General features: G+C 40.6%; 1 protein-coding gene and 1 long non-coding RNA gene across 2 annotated transcripts in view; one reads left to right on the top strand and one right to left on the bottom strand.

Annotated features, from left to right (window-relative positions):
* RBPJ (recombination signal binding protein for immunoglobulin kappa J region) overlaps nucleotides 1–22,999 on the top strand; it is a 116,610-nt gene that overhangs the window by 50,543 nt on the left and 43,068 nt on the right. The window lies entirely within an intron of this gene.
* LOC149441072 (uncharacterized) lies at nucleotides 1,358–6,232 on the bottom strand. Its single transcript, XR_016307435.1, has 2 exons — nucleotides 6,113–6,232; nucleotides 1,358–2,322 (listed from the first exon to the last, which is right to left on the bottom strand). It is a non-coding gene; the product is annotated as an uncharacterized LOC149441072 (long non-coding RNA).

Genomic DNA, 22,999 nt, shown 5'->3' with positions numbered 1-22,999 from the left:
AAACATATAATGGTTTTTGTTTTTAAAATACATGTCCATAGTCACTCGTTAGTTGCTTAAAAGCTGCTTATCCCTCAGTGCCGCTTCTCCAAACTTCTGGTTGTGGTGTACACTCTCACTGTAAATATCACACAAATTCTAGATTGCCTGCAGTGGGACACATTTCCCATTAACCATAAAGCTTAACTCCACTTTTAATATTCCTTGAAATTATGTGTTCGGGCCAAGCTGGACCAAAGCATTTACTGCACTGACCTGTGCCCTTAAAGTGTGCACTGTATTGACTGTATGAAGTCTCAGCTACGCGCAGTATACAGCATTCCAGTAGTAGGGCAGAGACTTCCATCCCACTCCCAGGAGAAAGAAGAGTTGGGCTGAGCGTTGCTTAGCCATTCACTGGAAGATTTATGTTCTCTATAGCAGGAGTGTCAAACTAGCAGCCCTCCAGCTGTTGCAAAACTACAAGTCCCATCACGCTGCTGCCTTTGGGAGTCATGCTTGTAACTGTCAATCTTGCAATGCCTCATGGGATTTGTAGTTTGACAACAGCTGGAGGGCCGCCAGTTTGACACCTGTGCGTCTAGATGATTATAACATTTTGTCTGGCTGAGGTTGAGAATGTGATGTCATCCGCTTGCCTCTTTTCCTCAGCCAATAAGAGGAAGCTTTGTATTCATTTATAGAATGCAAAGCTGCTTGTGAATGGCTGAGCAGTGCCATTGTTCTAGGAGTGGGATGGTAAACCTGTCTCTCGCTGTCAGAACACAGCGCTGTATACTGTATGTTGCTGAGAATTGTTTTCCCTGCAGGAGCAAATTGGATCATGCTTTGCTGGGTTTTTCTTTTTGCCTTCCTCTGGATCAACTGTGGGTATAGGATTTTTTTTTTTTTTTTTAATGGTTGAACTGGATGAACTTTTGTCTTTTTTTTTTTTTTTTCAGCCAGACTAACTATGTAATGCAACGTGCCCAGCAAGCGCACCTGTTAGTCCAGTAACTAGTTTATTTGAATAATTCCTTTGATCCTAGCTGGCCCAAAGAGACATTAAATGTGGAGTTAGGTTTTAAAGGCACAAAGCATAAGTATTCAACCAGAATAGAATTTCTGCCAGCCTCTCCTCCTCCTGGAGCAGCGAAGTTGTAAAGCATTCATTGGGTTCCAAGCTGTCTGCCCATTGGTGCACAGCGATGGCATATAAAACTGCAATGCCGGCCTTGAGTACACTCATAGGTGTGGCTGCAGAAAATCGCATGGGAACAGAGCCGCCCTAAACTGCAAACAGAGGATAGGGAAATTCTTAAAACTGTAGGGAGATGACAGGCATACACAGAATTCAAACATAGCAAGTGCAGATCTGTGCGTTTTTGTATATCATTTTTTTAATGTAGAATTTAAAAATGTTAAATGTTTACAAAAAATATCAGTGATCAAAGACGACTGAATTCTATTACTGACCCTCCATCACCCCTCTCAGTGCTACTGCACAGGGAGATGAGATAATAGCAGAAGGGGGTGTTAACACTAGATCTGTTCAAAAATTGATTTTTGTTTTAAATCGAGAACAGTATTGTTTCCCCTTCGTTGGCAGGAGTGGCATTCTTTGCAGTTTTCTGTGTGACCAGGCAATGATTCTAGTATGACGCCTTCTATGTAGTCTTTTGCATAAAGACAGTTATGAAACCGTGTGTGTGTCTTGGATAAACAACTCCAATATCCAATTTCTGCCCTCTGTTGATTTAAAGGTATCTGCACAATTCATAATCGTTGTCTTGTTTGTTCACTGTCAGTGCAAGACCTGTTCTAGCCTCTGATTCAGGCATGTCTCTATTGTGGAGTTGGTAGTCAAGACCCCTTGTTTGTCTCTGGGAAATAGTCCTGACGTCATTGGCTAACTAGTGCATAGAAACTGAGACATAAGTAAATATTGTGATTTACGGCTTTTCCAGTGCTGAATCGCCAACCCGCACTGTGGTCAAATGGCAAGCGATATTCTTGACACAAGATTACAGGATATAAACTTTTTTCCTTTTTAGTTTAAACTCTAAATCCTTTACACTATGTTTCTGTATTTTGATTGTATATTTCATCATAGCTGATGTACCAATGAAGGGTAATTATAGTTTGTATACATTTTACAAAACATGCCATTTTTATATTTGTATACATTGTGAGGCAATGAAACTATGATTGTTTGGCTACATTGGTTACCGGGGTCCTTTTTTTGTATTGACATCAACAGCCAGGAATCTGTTCACCGTGTCTTTTCCTATGTCTTGTGTTTTCGCCTCCTCCTATGTCTCCCAGTAGGTATGGTGTCCATTCCTGTGAACATAGAGCTGATGTGATGTGCCAGAAATTGTCCAGTTTTCTCATTTATTCAAAGGGCATTTGCCTAGAAGCATCGTGTCTTGTCAATATGCATTTTAGCGAATTCAAGTCTGTCTTTTTTTTATGTTTTCCTGTCAACTGCGCAGGCCTCCTGGGTTTTCTTCCTTTTGGCCCACTGTTTCTCAAAACATGCGTCTCTACCAGGCTTTCTCTTTAGAGAAGCCATAATGTTCTGTGATGCCATTTCTATATGTGCACCCTATAATAGATTGTAAAATTGATTTTAACCGCCTCCCGCCCGCTATGTAAGGAAATGACGGGCGCAGGGTGGTTCTCTTGTTCTGGGAGGACATCATATGACGTCCTCCCACTGTGCACGCCGATCAGCAGATCAGCGGAAATAGCCGATGACTTTGGCTCTGTCATGTGATCAGCTGTGTCCAATCACAGCTGATCGCATGTAAATAAGGAAATGCCTGTTATCGGCATTTCTCTCCTCACAAGCTGTCACGCTGACAGCTCGTGAGGAGAGCCGGTAATCGGTATTCCTCAGAGGGGACATCTACACTGATCATCAGTGCCCTGATCAGTGTGGCCCCATCAGTGCTACCTGTCAGTGTCCATCAATGCCACCTGTCAGTGCACATCATTGCCACATATCAGTGCTCACCTGAGCTGCCTTTCAGTGCCACCTATGAGTGCTTTAAATCAGTGCCACCTAACAGTTCCAGTCAGTGCCACCTAACAGAGTCAGTGCTGCCTAACAGTGCAATATACGAGTACTGCTTTTTAGTGCTCATCAGTGATGTCTGTGAATGCCATCTATCAGTGCCGCCTATCAGTGCCCATCACTGCAGCCTCATTAGTGTACATCAGTGAAGGAGACAAATTACTCATTTACTAAAGTTTATAACAGAAACTAAGAAAAAACTTTTTTTTTTTTTTTTTAAATCAGTTTTTGGTTTATTAAAAAATAAAAAACCCAGTGGCGATTAAATACCACCAAAAGAAAGCTATATCTGTCTCAATAAAATGATAATTTCATATGGGTACGGTGTTGCATGACCGCACAATCATTCAAAGTGCAACAGCGCTGAAAGCTGAAAATTGGCCTGTGCAGGAAGGGGGTGAAAGTGCCCGGTAGGCAAGTGGTTAAATAAATAGTATAGCATCTGTTAACAAGTGACCCAAAATAATATTTTTCGAGTAGATCTGTTGGCTGTTAAATGTTTGAAAGGGATTTAATGTCTTAGGGAAATCAGCACAAGATGCCCTCTAGTACCTTTCTTGTATTTGTCTCTGAAACAAATTTTCTTTTGTTAACCAAGTGGCCTGACGTATCTAACATTAAAGGATACATATAGGCAAACCGTTTTATTTTTTAGTTTTGGTTGATGTCTGTGCCCCCGTTAGGGAGTTTCTCCCTTTATTTTTCCTGTTTATTATTGAAAGTAAAATAAAACCCAAAATTGTGTTGTCCCCAGAAAAGTAATAGAAGGGAAATCTTCCAATGGGGACACTAGCTATCGTGACTTGGTTGTCCCGAAGAAATTCCCTAAATTTGCAGGGATTTCCTCACTTCCTGTTTGTCTGTGGGACAGGACGTAAAGGTAACAATGGGACAAAAATGGCAAAAATAAACCTTACAGGGGTTATAACCTCCCTTACTCCATCCAAAATGAAAAAATAAAGTTTTGCCTATAGTTCTCTTTTAAGATTGAGCCTACTTGTTTTGCCCCACCTAACAAGACTGGTTCACGTGAAGGGTGCTCTTACTGAATAGAGGGATGGCTGTTCTGTTCCTGTCAGCTGTTCATCTTTCTGCACCTCCTATTGCATTATCCAGAATAAAGAAAGGTTTGCAGATCCAGTAACTTAACCGCTCACCATTGGAATCTCCAAGAGAATTCCAAGCTTGTTTAATTCACCAGCATCTACCTAAGACTGAAATATAAGTTTAGGGTGGAGTGATCATAGTTTACTTTTTAGACGCTGATGTACTATATGCCTTTTTTTTCTAGTGAATCCTTTCTCAAATAGGGTTTCTCTGGAGGTTGCAAAGGGTTACTTGAGCAGTGGTAAATTGACACTTTAGTAAATGAGCTTCAAAACAAGCCCTTACTGTAACTGCAGGTAAGTTCATCGCAGAAGCACTGAAATTTGGCTCTAGCTGATTTCTCAGCCGCTTTAGCTCACTTAGCTCTCTTTGCCTGTAGTGACTTGGCACACTTCTAATGTGAACATAAAGAACCCGACATTGCAATTTAAGGATGAATCGCTGCATTGTGCCTGCTGCTATAGAGGTTAGTTGGGGTTTATTTTAACCACTTGAGCTCTGGAAGGTTTTTTCTCCCCTTCTCTACCAGGCCATCTTTTGCTATTTAGCACTGTGCTGCTTCAACTGGTAATTGCGCGGTCATGCAATGCTGTCAATTTTTTACACGAATAGAGCTTTCTTTTGGTGTTATTTAATCGCTTGTTTTTTTTTTTTTTAGTTATATAAACAAAAAAGGAAATGTAAAAAAAAAAAACAATGTTTTTTGCTTTCTGCCATACAACATATTCATTAAAAAATGTAAAAAAAACTTCAGAAATTTATTCTGCTTTCTTTGGTAAAAACAAAATCCCAATAAGTATATATTGGTTTGTGTGAAAGTTCTAGCGTCTACAAACTATGATATAGATATTGGAATTTTTATTTATGTTTTATTGTAATGGCGGTGATCAGCGACAATTGTGGGACTGTGATAGTGCGACAGGCATTCTGACACTGGCTGGGAGGTACACTAACTGGCACTGACATCACCAATGACAATAATACAGTGATTAATGATACTGTACACTGTCACTGTATTAGTGATACTGGCTGGGAAGGGGTTAACATCTTGAGGAGATTAAAGGGTTAACTGTGTGCCCAACAATGTGTAATGTGTGCTGCTTTTTATTATAAATCTGTTCCTTCTCCCTGCTTTGCAGGGCTCGTGCACTCTGAACCCAGAAGCTGACAGTGATGTACAGGTACACCACTGTGCGCATTGCAGCTGGGTGGTTCCTGCTGAATGTGTGTGAAAAATGACCAAATGTTTTAATAAACTTGCTGAACTTTTTTCCCCAACAACACTGCAGAGATGACTTGCATCTGAGCATTGTGGTGCACTAAAATATGTGCATTGTGGTCTACTGGCAAAGTGCGTTAGGGTGCCATTCAAAATGCACTGCAGTCGGACATGCATTACCTTTTAATACAAGAGTCTGCATCGAGCCCTAATGCAGCAAAGGAGAATAAAATACTTTAGGTTTGACATAGACTTTTAAAGTTCTTTTTTTCTGCATACCTGCTTGTGAACATTCTAGGCAGGTTCCATTTTCTTTGGTCCGTGCATTCTACATAAAATGAATCAAATATCTAACAGAGTGTGGAATTATGGTAGGGTAATGCTTTTGGAGTATCCAAGACACTAGTAAGACAGCCCTGCTCAGCTATATACTTCACCTAGAACTAAAATATTGTTTTCAGATGGACCTGACGTTTGGCACTAAAACACAACTTTTAGGCTTTACGAACTTTAAAGTACAGTACTAGGCAAGTATCACTGTGACTATAGCACTACAAATGTATGTACAGGCAACCATGGTTTATTGGGTATTTAAAATCCTGTTGCTTTCTCTTTCACTAATCTAACTTTTATGTATTTTGAAGCTTCACAAACGGTTGCCCAATTTTGTGTCTGTTTTTTATTTCCCCCCACAAAACCAACCAGTTGATGTTGCAGAGCCCACTTACCAGCCGCAGAAAGATAATTTTTTCTTCCAGTTTTTAACCAGTAGTTCTTGACCTTTCTGCTTTCATGCCCGTCTTGAGTGAGTAGTTGCCTTGATTCTTAGTAAAGAGGAAACGCTTCCACCTACTACAGTATATGTGGTTAGATCTGTAGCTGCGCTGGTGAAACTTATCTGCATTTGAAGTCTGACCGTCGTAGATGGATTGGAGGCAGGACAGTCAGCTGGTGGTAATGGACTGGAGGCTTCATGGCTTTCTGAGAAATGGATTTAGGTAGGATATGAATTGCTTTGTAAAGGGAGAGCTTATGAAAAATTCTGTTTGTTGCTTTTTCTTGTGCGAGTCATTTTATGCATATTCTACATGTGACTTTTGTTAATTATTGATACCCTCACATGAGCTTAATGAGTTCATATTCTTTAAACCTGCAGAGCTGCTGGTGTTTAGATTTTGCTGTACAGGTTTTGAGGATCTGTATTGTCATACGATGTGCACTCCAGTGACCTCTGCTCTATGCATACACGGATGGTGGTGCACTATTAGTGTGCAGTGCTGAGGAGATCAGATTCACACTCATGTAAGGGCAGCTTAAAAATTCTGTAGCCAGTGTGTCCAAACTTGGACCAAGAAAATATATATATTTCTGCTGCCAGTTCCAAAAGCTAAAAAAAGTGAGATTTCAGCTATAACTTCTTAGTTTATAGAATTTTTTTAGCTCTGAATTTTAAATGTCACACACACTGGCAGGTTTACCCAGCCCGGGCACCTTTCACCCCCTTGGTCCTGTTCATTTGTGTATTTGGAGTGGTCCGATCTGTGCCTATGAATGGTTAAGTGTACTGTGCCCAGGACCACGTGGAGGTGGTAGCCCTGGGCAGGCACAGTTCACTTGGTAGTCCAGTATGGTTGGCTGCAGTGTGAGCGCAAACTGTGCCAGAGCACAGAACTATCCATAGATCACTGAGCACAGAAGCAGGGATGATCACTGTGGTCTGGTTGGCAAAAGTGATGATGTAAGTGTCCCTGGGAACACTTATAACGCAGTGCAAGTGCAGACCATTGGAGGAACAATCGAACCGTGCCTGGTGTGTGTACCTTTTTTGTTGTGCCACGCTAAAGGAACAATAGTGTGTTGCACAGGTTTTGAGATATTAGCATCATGAAAGTAGTTTTTGACAAGACTTTCACATCGCAACTTGTTTTACCGTAATTTGATTATGCATATTTTTAAATGATTTCCCTGGAAGTGTGTTCCTTTCTCTATTAGTCTTTGTTTTTAGTCAGCTATGTAGATTAAAACTGTAAGGAAGAATCAGTAGCACATTGTGTGCACAGATGTAACATATAGATGTACAACCCACACGTACACAGAAGGAGTCTTATAAACCATTAACATCTACTGTTAATGTATGTACTAGCGGTGTATCGAAATTAAAATTCTGGACCAAAACCAAAAAGTCAGGATGCACTTGGCCGAAAACCAAAATGGACAATTCTTTTGTAAATATACATATATATATATATATATATATATATATATATATATATATATATATATATATATATATATATATATATATATATATATATATTTTTTTTTTTTATATATACAGCGGCTAAAATAAGTATTGAACACGTCACCATTTTTCTGGGTAAATATATTTCTAAAGGTGCCATTGACATGGAATTTTCACCACATGTCGGTAATAACCCATGCAATCCATATAAACAAAGAAACCAAAACAAATCCATTCACAAATTAAGTATAATAAAATGGAATGACGCAGGGAAAAAGTGTTGAACACACAAAGAAAGGGAGATGCAGAAAGGCATGGAAAGCCAAGACACCAGCTTAAATCTATCAGTAATTAGAAAGCAATCCTGCCCCTTGTCAGTGCAAATTGATATCGGCTAGTTCAGTCTCAACTGATGGCCTATAAAAAGATGTCTCACAACCAATATGTCACACATGGGACATCTCATGATGGTGAAAGCAAAGAGCTCTGTCGAGACCTTTGCAACCTTATTGTTGCAAAACACACTGATGGCATTGGTTGCAGAAGGATTTCTAAATTCCTGAATGTCCCAGTGAGCACTGTTGGAGCTATAATCCGGAAGTGGAAAGAACATCATTTTCCATAAACCGTCCACGCCCAAGTGCTCCTCGCAAGATTTCTGACAAGAGTGAAAAGAATTATCAGAAGAGTTGTCCAAGAGTCCAGGACCACTTGTGGAGAGTTTCTGAATGACCTGGAATGACCAAGTACAATTGTTTCAAAGAAAACAATTAATAATGCACTCAACTGCCATGGCCTATATGTACGCCCCATTGCTGAAGAAAAAGCATGTTGAAGCTCGTAGTCTGGTCAGATTAGAACAAAATTGAACTCTCTGAATGCCATATTACACACCATGTTTGGAGGTCAAATGACACTGCACATCACCCCAAAAACACCATACTAACAGTGAAGTTTGGAGGTGAGAACATCATGGTGCGGGGCTATTTTTCAGCATACGGTACTGGCAAACTTAATTTCATTGAACGTAGGATGTATGGAAAACTGTACCAAGACATTCTTAATAAAAATCTACCAGGAATGTGAAGATGAAACGAGAGTGGACATTTCAACAAGACAATGATCCCAAACACATGGCTAAGGAAACTCTCAATTGGGTTCAAAGAAAATAAAGCTGCTAGACTGGCCCAGCCAATCACCTGACTTGAATCCAGTACAAAATTTATGGAAAGAACTAAATATCAGAATTCATAGAAGAGGCCCACGGAACCTTCAAGATTTGAAGGCTGTGTGGAAGAATGGGCTAACCTCACACCTGAGCAATTCATGCCACTAGTTTCCCCATACAGGAGGCGTCTTGAAGCTGTCATTACCAAAAAATTAGATTTTGTACGCAGTATTAAATACATTTCTGCAAGCGTGTTCAGTGCTTTCTCCCTGTGTCATTCTATTTTACTACACATATTACTTTAATTTCTGAACTTATTTGTTTTGGTTTCTTTGTATGTATAGATGACATGGAATTTTCCCGTCAGTAACAACCCATGCAAACAGCACTTTTAGAAATATATTTACCAAATAAATGGTAAAGTGTTCAATACTTATTTTACCTGCTGTAATTGTATTATATTCGACTTTTTAATTAATTTCATGAATTTAAATTAATATGAATTTTAAAAATACAATCCAGTAACGTAAAATAACTTTTATTGAAGCACACAAAAATTGGACACATAATAAAAATGAAATATATATAAAATTAAAAAACTTAAATAGAGGCGTTTTTGCATTGAAGTCAGTGGGACACGATTTTGCTTTGGAGTCAGTGGGACGAGATATTGCATTGAAGTCAGAGGGACGCAAATTTGGATTGAAGTTATATATCAATATCTGTACCTTCTGGTTTTGTTTTTTTTTTTTCCCTGGCAAAATACTGATAACCCTACTTTGGCCGATAATTTTCAGCGCATTACTAGTATGCTGTGTGTGTGTGTGTGTGTGTGTGTGTGTGTGTGTGTGTATTTTCCGTCTGCTGCTGGAGCTTTAAGCTGGCCACAGACTGAATTGAAATTTGGCCGATTCAGCAGGGACTGGAAAATTTCGATCAATGTGTGGTCCTCTCCGTTTTACATACGTTGATGGCATTCTTCCATCTACCTCACACTATCTTTTGCAAACTTTAGGATTCCTTATCATTTTTTTTTTTTTTTTTTAAAACAAAAAGCCCAAGTTCTTCAGTGAGAGCCTGATAATGCAAGCTAAAATTTACTTTCTCAAGTGAGTGATTTATCCCTTATTAGGTGGCTCTGAAAAAGGTTTCGTAAAAATAGGTGGTTGAGCCATGGTTTTACTGTTCCCTTTTAAGCTGCCAAGGCAGCAGGATGAGGTTATGCATACATCGTGGCCGAGACACTTTGCTTTCTCTTCACATGCTCTGTGTAGGCTATTCTGCAAGCCGAAAATCTGTTGAATCCGTATGCGAACAGATCTAAAGACATTGTAGAATGAAAACCGTAGGCATTTTTCTGTTTAGGAATTTTCCTGGAAAACTATGCCAAGGAAAGTAGCCTTAAATGGGGCTTGCGTTTTGTTTGTATATGTTCCTTGTCCCCTAACTATCAAGTAGATATTCCACATTATTATTGTTATACAGGATTTATATAGCACCAACAGTTTGCTTTACAATATTAATCGAGACAATACAGTTCAATACAAGAGGGTCAGGAGGGCCCTGCTCCTTATGGCTTACAATCTAAGAGGGAGAGGCTGGTAGTACAAAAGGTAATAACTGTGGGGTATATGATGAAGAAAATAGCGAGCGCTCAAGATTCAAAATGGAGTCAGCAGCATATGCACTAAAAAGGAACCCAAAAGACTTTAGATAACATATAAAATCAGTAAGTGCAGCGCTATAAAGTTAGTGATAAAATAAATCAAAATAAATTAAATGCAAAAGTAGTAAATATATAAAGTCCTCCATAAAGACACTAGGCACTATATGTTAAGTGCAACTACAGAAGTCAATACACAGAAAAATAAAAGTTCATATGTTGGTGAAAATCTGACATTAGTCAGAAAATGGTGCTACGTGAAGATCTCGTTGCCCAAGTGATTTCAAATGAATTCCATGTGATAATCCATTCAGCATAGTGCAGGGAATATGAGCAGGGACTATGGTCCTTGGCACACCACTACCACCCTATTTATAAGGCTCTGCCTTCTCATTTTATTATACTGTGTATTGACTTCTATAGTTGCACTTAACATATAGTGCCTAGTGTCTTTACGGAGGACTTTATATTTACTATTTTTGCATTTAATTTATTTTGATTTATTTTATCACTAACTTTTTAGCGCTGCACTTATTGATTTTTATATAACTGTGGGGGATGAACTGATAGGAGAGAGAGAAGATTTGGTTATTAGCTGAAGGCAGGATAGGCTTTCCTGAAGAGAGGTTTTCAGAGATCGCCTAAAAGTGGACAGAGTAGGCAATAGACGGATAGATAGGGGTAGAGAGTTCCAGAGGATGGGGGAGGCTCTGGAGAAGGAGACAAGGGAGCTAGAGAGCAGGAGGTCATGGGAGGAGCGGAGAGGACAGTTTGGGTGATATTTGGAGACAAGATTGGTAATGTAGTTTGGGGCAGCGTTGTAAATGGCTTTATATGTTAATGTGATGAATTTTATTCGTTGGGCAATGGGAAGTCAGTGGAGGGATTGGCAGAGTAGGTTGGCAGATATGGAACGGTTAGTAAGGTGGATGAGGCTGGCAGCAGCATTCATGATAGACTGAAGAGGGGATACCCTGCGATGAGGTAGGCCAATGAGGAAGGAATTACAATAGTCAAGGCGAGCGATAATAAGGGAGTGAATAAGTTACTTAGTGGTTTCAGAGGTTAAAAAGGGCATATTTTGGAGATGTTGCGTAGTTGAAGTCTACAAGAATTGGACAGTGATTGGTTTTGGGGCTGAAAGGACAGGTGGGGAGTCCACGATTACACCTATTACCTTGCCTTAAGGGGTAGGACTGATGGTTGTATTGATCTTGATGTGGAAGTTAGGTGAGGGGGTACGGGCTGGAGGGAATAGTATGAGCTCGGTTTTAGAAAGATTTAGTTTGAGGAAGTGGAGTGACATCCATGCCGATATGTCACTTTGTATTTTAGTAATACGAGAGGAGACTGAAGGGGTGAGGAGTAGAAAGAGATAGATTTGTGTACAATCAGTATAGAGATGGTACTTAAAACCATGGGAGTTTATCAAGTGACCAAAGGCGGAGGTGTAGATGGAGAAGAGAATGGGTCCAAGGACAGAACCTTGAGGGACCCCTACAGAAAGAGGGAGAGGAGGAGACAGAGTTATAGGTAACACAGAAGGAGAGCTGCGATAGGTAGGAGGAAAGAGAGCAGAGTCTCGGAGGCCAAGAGTGGAGTTTTTTGAGGAGGAGGGGATGGTCAACAGTATCAGAAGCCACAGAGAGGTCGAGTAGTAAGAGTACAGAGTAGTGGCCATTGGTTTTAGTCATTAGTAAATCATTACTGAGTTTTAGTAGGGCAGTTTCAGTGAAGTGTAGTGAGCAAAAGCCAAACTGTAAAGGGTCAAGAAGGTTGTTGTCAGTGAGGTGGGAGCTCAGACGATTGTAGACTAAGCGGTCTAAGAGTTTAGAGGTAAATGGGAGCAGGGAGATGGTTCTTAAGTTGTTCAGGTTGGTGGGGTCTAGCGGGGGCTTTTTAAGTATGGGAGTGATGTGTGCATGCTTTAGAGGGGTGGGGAAGGCACCAGTAGAAAAGGAGAGTTTGAAGATGTAAGGGAGCATAGGATAGAAGAAGAGGGTGACCGTAGTAGTTGTGAGGGGACAGGATCCAGGGGTCGGTGGTGAGACGGACTGAGAACTTTAGTGAGCTCTTCAGGAGTAGCAAGGTCTAAAAAGGAAAGTGTTGAGGTTGGTTTAGTATAAGGTATGCTAAGTGGGATAGATGTCTGTATAGTGGAGATGCTCCTACGAATTGCATCAATCTTGTTTTTGAAATGATTGGCGATCTTATAAGCAGTGAGTGAGGTACTGGGTGGAGGTGGAGAAAATAGAGTTAAAAGTAGAGAAGACACAACGAGGACTGGATGACAAGGTATTAATAAGAGTGACAAAGTAGGCTTGTTTGGCAGCATGGAGGGAGGAATTGTATTTTAAGAAAGCAGATTTATATAGGGTGAATTCTTGCTGGGATTTGGTTTTACGCCACAATCGCTCCATGTCTCTTAAGATTTCTGGTGTCGGCAGTCTGCCAAGGTTGTAACGGTTGGGGCCTTATACTTCATGTAGTTGGAGAAGCAAGTGAGTCTAGTGTGGATGGAAGCGAACTGTTGTAGACAGAAGTGGTCAGGGCAGGACAGGGGAGAGATTCTGTCATAGAGGTGGTCAGTTGCAGAGTGGGAAGAAGGGTTAAAGTTGTGAGGGTTTCTGAGGGTAATTGTTTGCTGTTTGAAGCAGGGTGGATTTGATTTAAATCACTAGTCAGTAAGGCTTGATTTAAATCCTAGTTTTCTACATAAAGACTAATTCTTGCTGGTATAACTTTAATATGCAAGCAGATGAAGATTTTTAGAATAACAACTTTTCATATTAGTTTTTTTATCCCCAGTTTAATAGGTTAATCATTCATATTTGGACAACTTTTCTGTTGTACTTAGGAAGGAGAAAAATAATCATTACCTTAATAGCAATTTAAATAGATTTATTCAACTGAAACAATAACATTCCAGCATATGTTATTTGCTTAAACAAACATCCATGTTTGTTAACTAATTTGGCTAAAAAAAATCTATATATTTTAAGAAACGTAGACTGTCAGCCCCTTCCTCCTCACACTTAGTTTCACTTTCTTCTTGTGCAGATCTATTCCACTCCAAACAATCAGAAAAATATTGTTTCTATTCTATTCACTGAACTTCTTGAAACTTAGTTCTGAAGGGGTTGATTCTGTATTCATAGGTTTGTAGAAGTTAGGATTAAGGTCTTTTTCTTAACTCTGTTCATGTTATAACATTTTTGCTGTGAAGAAGAGGCATGTGATCTCCGCTGAGTCAAATTCAGTTTTGAGAACTGCAAAAGTAAACCAAACATCTGTGATAATATCTTGTAGGCAGAGAAACTGCCCAATAATCTTACAAAAACCTCTGGAAGAGCATGACATTGTGAATGGATTAATGGAATTTATTTACCAAAAAAATTAAACATATACAGCCTTATTATACATAATTAAAAAACTAATCTTTATTTCATGATGGAATAACCTTTGGATGGTAATAATTTTCCTCAAAAAGCATTTTATTCAAAAAAATCCGATTTTAAATCAAAAAAATTCGATTTAAATAAAAAAAATCTGATTTAATCAAAAAAATCATTGATTTTTATCCACCCTGGTTTGAAGATGGAGACACTGAAGGTGATGAGATTGTGATCAGAGAGAGGAAATGGGGTGTTGGTGAGGTTGTAGGGAGTGCAAAGATGTAATGTATTCCCATCGGAGTGAGTGGAGGACTGTATACATTGTGCTAAGGCAAAATATGAGGTTAGGTTGATGTTGGGATGTAGCCGGGTTGTTCACAATAATGGGGATGTTAAAATCTCCAAGAATGATAGTGGGTAGTTCAGAGGAGAGAAAGTAGGGTAGCCAAGCAGAGAAGTCATCAAGAAAGCGAGACACCGGTCCAGGAGGTCGGTAGATCACTGCAATCCTCAGAGAAATGGGAGAAAATAGCTGAATGCAGTGAGTCTCAAAAGAAGAGAAGGACAGAGAGGGAGGGTTAGGGAGGACTTAAAAGGAGCTCAGTGGGGATAGAAGCAAACCAACCCCACCTCCTTTCCGACCACTGGGTCTGGGTGAGTGGGTCCAGTGGAGGCCTCCATAGGAAAGTGCTGCAGGAGAGGCAGAATCTGATGCTTGAAGCCAGGTTTCTGTAATTGCTAGTAAGTTAAGGGACCGGGAAACAAAAAGGTCATGGACAGAGGTGAGCTTGTTACAGATAGAGCGGGCATTCCAGAGTGCACATGAAAAAGGGAAGGTGTTGTTTTAGGAGCATGGGGATTGAGATTAAATTGAGGGGATTGCGTCTATTCCTGGAGGAAAGAGGGTGGCTGGTTTGGGGGTGAGATACTGGAGGATCAGGGTTCGGGGAGATATCCCCAGAGGTTAGGAGAAGGAGGGTGAGGACAGTAAGATGGGAGCGGGATGTATACGAATGCACATGCCTTCCTGGTCTGGTATTTGGGTCAGCAGGTGAGTTAAGTGTTAGGAGGTGATGAGAGCAGTAGTAGGGAGATGGTAGCAGTGAGGGTGAGATGTATAAGCTTTGGGGTGGAGCAGAGGGGTAAAGAAATTAGATTTTGAGAATGGAAGATAGTAATATGAAAAGGAGGAGTACAGGGGGCATATTAAAAGGTACATGGAATGGGAATCAGACTTGTGGATGTTTTCAGGGTGTTTTACTTGCAGTCCATCCAGTGTGCAGCAGAGTTCTTTGTTGCATCTTCTTGCTGCTTGATTATCCTGCTTTAGTTAGACTGCTGTGTTCAATTGCTGTTTTGCACTCCAGCAGAAAATGCACTCACACAGGACAATGCCCCCATCCATGACCTCCCCCATAAGCTGGCCTAAATTTATAGGGAGATGATGAAATGAGCAATCCTCCTTCACCCCAATTAGGAACTGATAAGGAATGCATGAGTTGGGGGGGGGGGGGGGGGGGGGCGCAGGGATTGGTCAAAGCCAGATCAGGCATAGACACAGGCAATGGTCATAAAAGATGATTGATTCTCTGATCACAGGCAAAAAGGAGGTGAGAATCAATCACCACAAACAGACAAGAAAATATAGACTAGTTGTCCTACGTTTGTAGAATGTCAGTGCGTAGCAGTGAAACAGTTTAAAGTGGAGATGAGACGGCAGCATTTACGCAAGACCGTGCCCCATTCCCTTCTTATCACAAGAACTCCATGTGTATATACCAGTATGCAGTGAGTGAAGTAGCACACTACTGGTATTTCATTGTAAAGCTACACCTGCCTGAAGCTTTCATAAAAGCCGTCATCTCTGTGTTTCAGTTTTTAACAGCTGAGATGCTGTGTTTGACTTTTAGGCAGTGCATTCAGAGGAACAATAAACCATAAACCGTTGTGGCTGAAAATGGTTAGCGTTTGAAGAAAGGCTTGATATGGAATACTTGATTTGGTTGTATGTAGAAAGGTATTTATCATTTTCAGCTGTGATTGAGCTGTTCAGCACTTAAAAGGTTATTGTAGCAGATGCAAATTGTAGTGTTTATGCATGACATCCTGTGGTTACCCTTGATTAGGGGCCTCTTCACACTTGTTTGGTTTTGAAACTGCATTTTTAAGTAGAGATCCCATTCATTACTATGTGGGTAGTTTATGTCTAAGGTCTCATGTACACTGTTGCTCCTAAACGTGAGTTTAGGAGCTTTTGGCATTTTTTGCCAAAGCCCCTGAACTCAACTCAATAAAAGCCTGTGTGTCCATGTACGCATAGGCTTTTACCTGAGTTTAGGGGCAGTTAAACGTTCCTCTTCTGAACGCAGAATACTTGCGTTCAGGAGAGAAATATTTTGGACAAAAAATTAGCTTGGGTGTTTTATCCTTGTCATTGGAAAATACTCTGGCCAATCAGATGAATAAACGTCCAAGCACTGAACGATGCTAAATGCGGTACTGCATTTACACGTGTTTTTGCCATGTTTAGCGGTTTTCTGCTGCCAGGTGCAATCTGCTGATCATGGATACAATACCTTACAGGCTGCAATGTAAAAAACAGAAAATACATGTACATTTTTTTTTACACTGCAAAAAAAGCTAATTTATTATTATTTTTTTTTTTTTGTAAAAGGTGAACTTATTAAAAACCGTAAATGCGCATGCATGTAAGTATGAAGGATTGTACAAGTGAGATCATTGTGGTGATGTATGCGTAGAAGCTTGTATTGTGTTTAAACACACATCTATTCATTTACAGATGAAGTGTTGGTTACTGGTGATTTGTGATGTTTTTAGACCCTGGTATTGCATCATTCAGCAGAAGTAATTTTTTTTAGGGGTTTTCCTAACTGGCTACAAATCTGACATCGATTTGATGACATATTTTGACCACTTCTCTGTGCAAGTTCACTACAAGGGGATGCAGAATTCATAGTTGACTTAATGACAGTACACTCTCCAGGCCCTGAAGTAGCAAAGCAATGCTAATCTATAACCTTTTCACCACCAAGCTTGGCTACAGTTGGTGTAAGGTTCTTCTAAAATTCTGTCTTTGGCTTGTGTCAAACATATCTACTGTTACTATGGCCAATCATCTCAACCTTTTATTCCTGAGTTCACAGCACACTTTTCTGAAGGCTTGGTCTATACCTACATGTTTAATGGCAAACTGTAATCGTCATCTAATGTTCTTTTTGAGCGGCAAATGCTTTTGTTGACACACCTCCCATGAAATTTCAATTGGTGTAGTGGTGCACCGAAAACTAAAATTGAAAATTCACTTGGCCAAAAACCGAAATGTGCAGTTTTTAAAAATATATATTTTTTGGAAAAAAAATACACTGATTAAAAAAAACAATATACCCCAATCTTTTTGTAACATATGAAAGGGGATGCTGTGGCGAGTAAATACCCAACATGTCACGCTGTAAAATTGCACTCGCTCGTGGAATGGTGTGAAACTGCGATACTTAAAAATCTTATTGGGTGATGCTTTAAACATGTCTACAGGTTAGCAGTATAATGTTACAGAGGAGGTGCGAGAATTATTGCTCTTGCTCTGACGTTCATGGCAATACCTCACGTGTGTGGTTTGAACACCATTTACATATGGGCATGACCTACGTATGCGTTCACCACTACGTGCGAGGACGAGGGCACTTTAACCTTTTTTTATTACTTTAATGTTTTTTGTTTTTTTTGTTTTTGCACTGTCCCTTTTAAAAAATGTTTTAATCACTTTTATTCTTATCACAAGAAATGCATGCATCCCTTGTGATAGAAATAGGCAGTGACAGGTCCTCTTTATGGAGAGATATGGGGTCAATAAGACCTCACATCTCTCCTCTGCATTGTAAAGCATTAGATCAAAAAAAGCATTGATCCAGTGCTTTAAGAAAAAAAAATGGCTGGAACCGGAAGTGACATCACTCCGATCCTCCAAGGACATAGATATGAGTGGAGGCCATCTTTCCTTCACTCATCTCTATGCTGGGATCGCTCGGTGGTTTCTCAGGTAAGGCTGAGAACTACCGAGTGGCGGACGGTAGCGGCAGGCGAGGGGCGGGTTTTTTTTGGCACCTGTATCTGTGCCTTTTTTCATTTCGGACGGCGGCTGAAAGGGGTGTTTTCGGCCAAAACATTTTGGCCACCGAACTTTCGGTGCATCCCTAATTGAAGTAATTTCTTTCTGATTTGTATATTTGCATATACTTTGAAACTCTTTGCAGAAAGAGTTACCTGTAGATGAAATTTTAGAGTTCTTGGAAGGCTTGTTAACACCAAAATGTTAGCTCTTGGACTGAATTTGCTGGCTGGCCAGTCCTGGACAAGTTAGTAGTGGCTTTAAAGTGATATTTAAAGGCAAATTAAAAAAAAAAAGTCATCCTTACCAGTGGTTTTGCACAGATCAGCCCCGATCTTTCTCTTTTCAGGCCCCCCACCAACGTTCCTGGCCCCTCCCTCCTGTTGAGTGCTGCTAGGCAGCTTGCTATGGGGGCACCCAAACAATCTCACTCCTGAGCCACTGCTTTGCGTGTCCATTCACATACAGAGCTGTGGCTCAGCCCTGCCCCCAACTTTCTCCTCATTGGCTCACTGGATGTGATTGACAGCAGTTGGGAGCCAATGGCTCCTGCTGCTGTCTTAGTGATCAAGAAGAGAGTCCCCAGGGAGCTGAGGCTCTTGTGCATATCGCTGGATCCCGATGGGTAAGTATTGTGGGTGCTGGGGGGGGGGGGGGCTGCTGCACACAGAAAGTTTTTTACCTTCATTCATAGCTGTAACGACAAGGTTTTTTACCTTCATTCATTCTAACTTTAAATAATATTGGTCCTTCTTTTAAATCCCCTTCCTAGGTATTCACAGGAGCACCAAACTCTAGATATCTGAGGTTTAAGTAAGCTCAATTCCACCTGCATACTCTCTATACTCCCCAAAGCCTCTTTCACGTGGCTGTTCCTTTCAGATCCTCCTGTCAGTTCTTCAGGCAACTCTGCATAGAAACTCAATACCTGTCTATGAGCAGGCGTATGTCCCATCTGCTTACATCTGACTTCTTCCAAATCTGTCTAGGTCCAGACTAGGTCTAAGTTTTCTTTTGGGCCTGATCTTACCTCTGATGGATGAGAGGTAAAAAGATGTCTTTGGGTCATACATCTGTTTACATTGGAGCCGGAGGTAAAACATAAACAGACACAGATGCCACAAAAGTGACAGCCTTTCCATCCTGTTCATTTTTTAGCAGGGGACCTTTTTATTGATCTACTGGTAACGGGAATGGATGCCACCCATGTCAAAGATTCCTAAGGAGGTTCCAATCATTGGCACCTAATCTGGAACACCTGATTATAGTTTCATCTGGTCGTACATGACACATCTGTATGTTCTCTAGATTATGAGAATGAATACACCATGTCAATTTTATGCGTCATTTGTTCAAGTATATCCCATTTCTCTGAAGGCATTAAATGAAGAACCAATGTTTGGTTGTTTGAATATGTTGAAAAAGTTTTTTTTTTTCATGGGGTGTACATATATTACATATAATTGTACATAGATATACATAAGATGTTGCTTCTGATGACAGTCAAATGCAACTCCAGTCAGCTAAGGAGAAAGGAAATGAATATAGGGTAGTGAAAAACAAAATGAACACTCTGAAAGCTACTTGTTTCAGAGGAGTACATATTTATCTAGTTATAGTGAGGTTAAAAGCTATTGCACACCTATATTTTCACTTGTGCTGTGGCAGTTATGAGGGATTCCATTTCTCCCTGCCTTCTTTCTTTTTGATTTCTTTTTTTTTTAATCGCACTCTTCCCCCACACTCACTAATACTTGCCTCTTCAGCTAACTCGCACCTTCTCTTCCTCTTGTGACAGATGACTCAAAATGTGTACTGTTGGAGTCTGGAAGGAATGGTGCCTTTATGTGACAGTGTTCAGGCCTAGCAACTTCCTGAACACTGCATCGTAGGAGGAGATTGCATGCCCCCCATACTTGGAAGACCTTGGTATTTTGTGCTGGCTATGATGGAGGAAGGAGCAGCGAAGGATCTCTGCAGAGGGTGGGTATCAGGTCAGGAAGGTGTGGGGTGGGAGTATTTTACACACTCTGTCACCTTACTCTGGATGAGCAAAGTGAGTGTCTTTAAAATGTCATTAACCCCTTGCCTACCAGGCACTTATACCCCCTTCTTTACCAGGCCAATTTTCAGCTTTCAGCACTCACACTTTGATTGACAATTGCGCGGTCATGCAAGATTGTACCCATGTGAAATTGTTATCATTTTTTTCCCTCACAAATAGAGCTTTCTTTTGGTGGTATTTACTCGTCGCTAGGTGTTTTACTTTTTGCGCTATAAACAAAAAAAGTGCAAAAAATTTAAAAAAAAAACTTTTTTTTTTCTATTATAAAATTTTGCAAACGGGTAATTTTTCTCTTTGTGCGTTGATGAGGCAGCACTGATGGGCACTGATAGGCAGCACTGATGGGCAGCACTAATGAGGCAGCACTGATGGGCAGCACTAATGGAGAGCGCGTTCTGGGAGGACGTCATATGACGCCCTCCCAGAACTGGCCGGCTGCAGTGTAACCTTCATTCGGCTATCTGCGGTCGGCAACTGGTTAAAGGATAAGGTCATATTTTGGAACATTTTTACATGTTTCACCTGTATTAGGGGTGGAAGCATGTAACATGTTCCAGCTCATGCAGCCTCTCCCCTGATCCCCGCCTCTGTGACAGCGGGCAATGGATCCTTTCCCCGCTCCTACTGTCACAATTCAAAAACCGTTTGGCCTCTGCCCACGTGGCCATGCCATTCATTGTAGCCTATCTATTCCTGTGAATGGATAAACTACAACTACTGTCAGCCTCCTATGAGGTACAGGCAAACAGCTATGCTGAGAGTCTTCGGGAGCCTGAAGTTGCATGTGTGACAATGGGGGGTGCAGTGCTCTGCTGACTCCCTAGAAAAAATAAAAAATGCATTTTTACCTCCACCACCCTTGGTGCTGAAACATCACAACATTCAACTTGTCATTATTAGTAAATAACCTGGTTGATACTGCCATTTCCATTTGGTGTGTGTTTCCCACACTGTAAATCTGTGTGGTTTAAAAAAAAAAAACAGGGAGCGCAGGAGTTTGGCTTTGGTCTCTTTCCATACTATATTACCATGGCATGCATCGCGTTTTGATGTTCAATGTCGCACTTCATGCTTAGGTAGCCAGTCCATTCAATAGACTGCCTTACTTGGGACAAATGTTGCAAAGGTACTCATGCACAATTTTAACAGTGGGTTTTGCTTGATGCGTTTCTGGTGTCAATGATGAATGGCACTGCAAGCATAACATGGGTTTTTTTGTGCATTTTGTAAATGCACATAATTCTGTATGCGTTCACATGCTACACCAGTGGGAATGCAGATTTAAAATAAACCTTTTTTAAAGAGACATGTGGCCTACCATTGCTGATCTATTTTTGAAAATGCTATTTGCTGTGAGATTTTCTTTGAAACCTGTTGTGAAAGAAACCTAGAAATTGCCATTCCGGACCACTGCAGATTCTAGTTGCTTGGCTGTCATGCTGTCACTCTTACTTCAATAGTTTAATCACTAAACTAGAACAAGTTAGCACCTTGGGACTTCTGACTTTTCCCAATTTCAGTCCTGTTCTGTCAGACTTCTTTAGTGAGTCATTGATCGGGAACAATAATGCTGGGGTGCAGGAGTTCGGAGCTTTCCATGGCCGTGTGTTGTTTCTGGGTTGCTGACTCACTGGGTAGTTGAGCCAGGATGGCACCGTCTATATTTCTATCTGCACAGGTTTCTTTTACTTAGTTCCTGCTTGCCATATGTAGATTGAGAATCCTTGGTGAAGAATGAGCATAGATCAAGTTCTGTGAGCAGTTCCTAGATCTGCTAATGATTAGTGTGGTCTCTGATCATGTTGATCACATGAGGTTTGTTAGTGTACAATTCTTCGGGCTAAAGCTGTCAAAACCTTTTTTTTTTTTTTAATGTATTTAAAAATTTCTCAAATGTTTGTGTATTTGTCAGCCTATAAAATATACATCTGAACAGGGTATGTATTAAAACATTGTTTCATGTAAAAACAGATGTCATCATGTATTTGGGTTGGTAAATTATTAAGGAGTTATTGTCAACGTAATGGATGCTGCTAAATTTGTTCTGCACATCTATGCATTAGTGCCTTATAAAAAATAAAAGACATTTAGGAGCCTCAGTGGAGAGATGTGCAACAACTTAAAGCGGAGCTCCAGTCTCCTGTGTAAAAATTGTCAGCAGCTACAAAAACTGTAGCTGCTGACTTTTAATGAACAGCCACTTACCTGTCCCAGGATCCAGTGCTTTGCTCACTCCAGCCATTTTCACCTCCTGTCTTCTGTCTCCAGCATTTTTACTGGGCACCCGACTGTGACAGCTTGTAGCTTCACAGCCGGGTGCCCACTTCGCATCCGTGATCTGCGATGTACGCATTGTGAATGGGTCCCATGGTCTTCTGGGACCTGTCGTGTCCCAGAAGATTGCTGGGCGAGAGGGGGAAGGAGAAATTCTGCTCTGATTGCCTAGGCTGTTGTAATAGAAGTGTTAGTGGGTATCTGTCAAAATCAGGTACCCTTTCCACCCCCCACCAAAGTGCTATTTCTTTACTAGGAGTGGGGAATAATGCCCTGGGTGGAGCTTCACGTTAATGTGAAAAAAAAAAAAAAACAGCCCCATGGACACACACACACTAAACACACTAAACACACACACTAAACACACTAAACACACACACTAAACACACACACACACTAAACACACTAAACAAAGGGGGAAAGACCAGGATAGATTTTACGGTTCATTTACTCAACTGCATGAGTTACTTTACTGTACTTGTTGTGGAGTCCTTGCAAAAGAAAGCCTCTGTTTTTGTTAAGTTGCCCACTTCTCTGGACATCCCAGTGGTCTAAAGCTGGAAATACATTTTTTCTATTTCAGGTACTTGTATAGCGCCATCAATTTACGCAGCGCTTTATATATATATTGTACATTCACATCAGTCCCTAACCCTCAAGGAGCGTACAATCTAAGGTCCCT

The sequence above is a fragment of the Staurois parvus genome, unplaced genomic scaffold, assembly GCF_062004578.1.
Source record: "Staurois parvus isolate SC_StPar_1 unplaced genomic scaffold, SC_StPar_1.0 ptg001028l, whole genome shotgun sequence".
Lineage (NCBI taxonomy): Eukaryota > Metazoa > Chordata > Amphibia > Anura > Ranidae > Staurois > Staurois parvus.
Note: the sequence above shows the minus strand (reverse complement) of the source record. Positions and strands in the feature narration are given on the sequence as shown.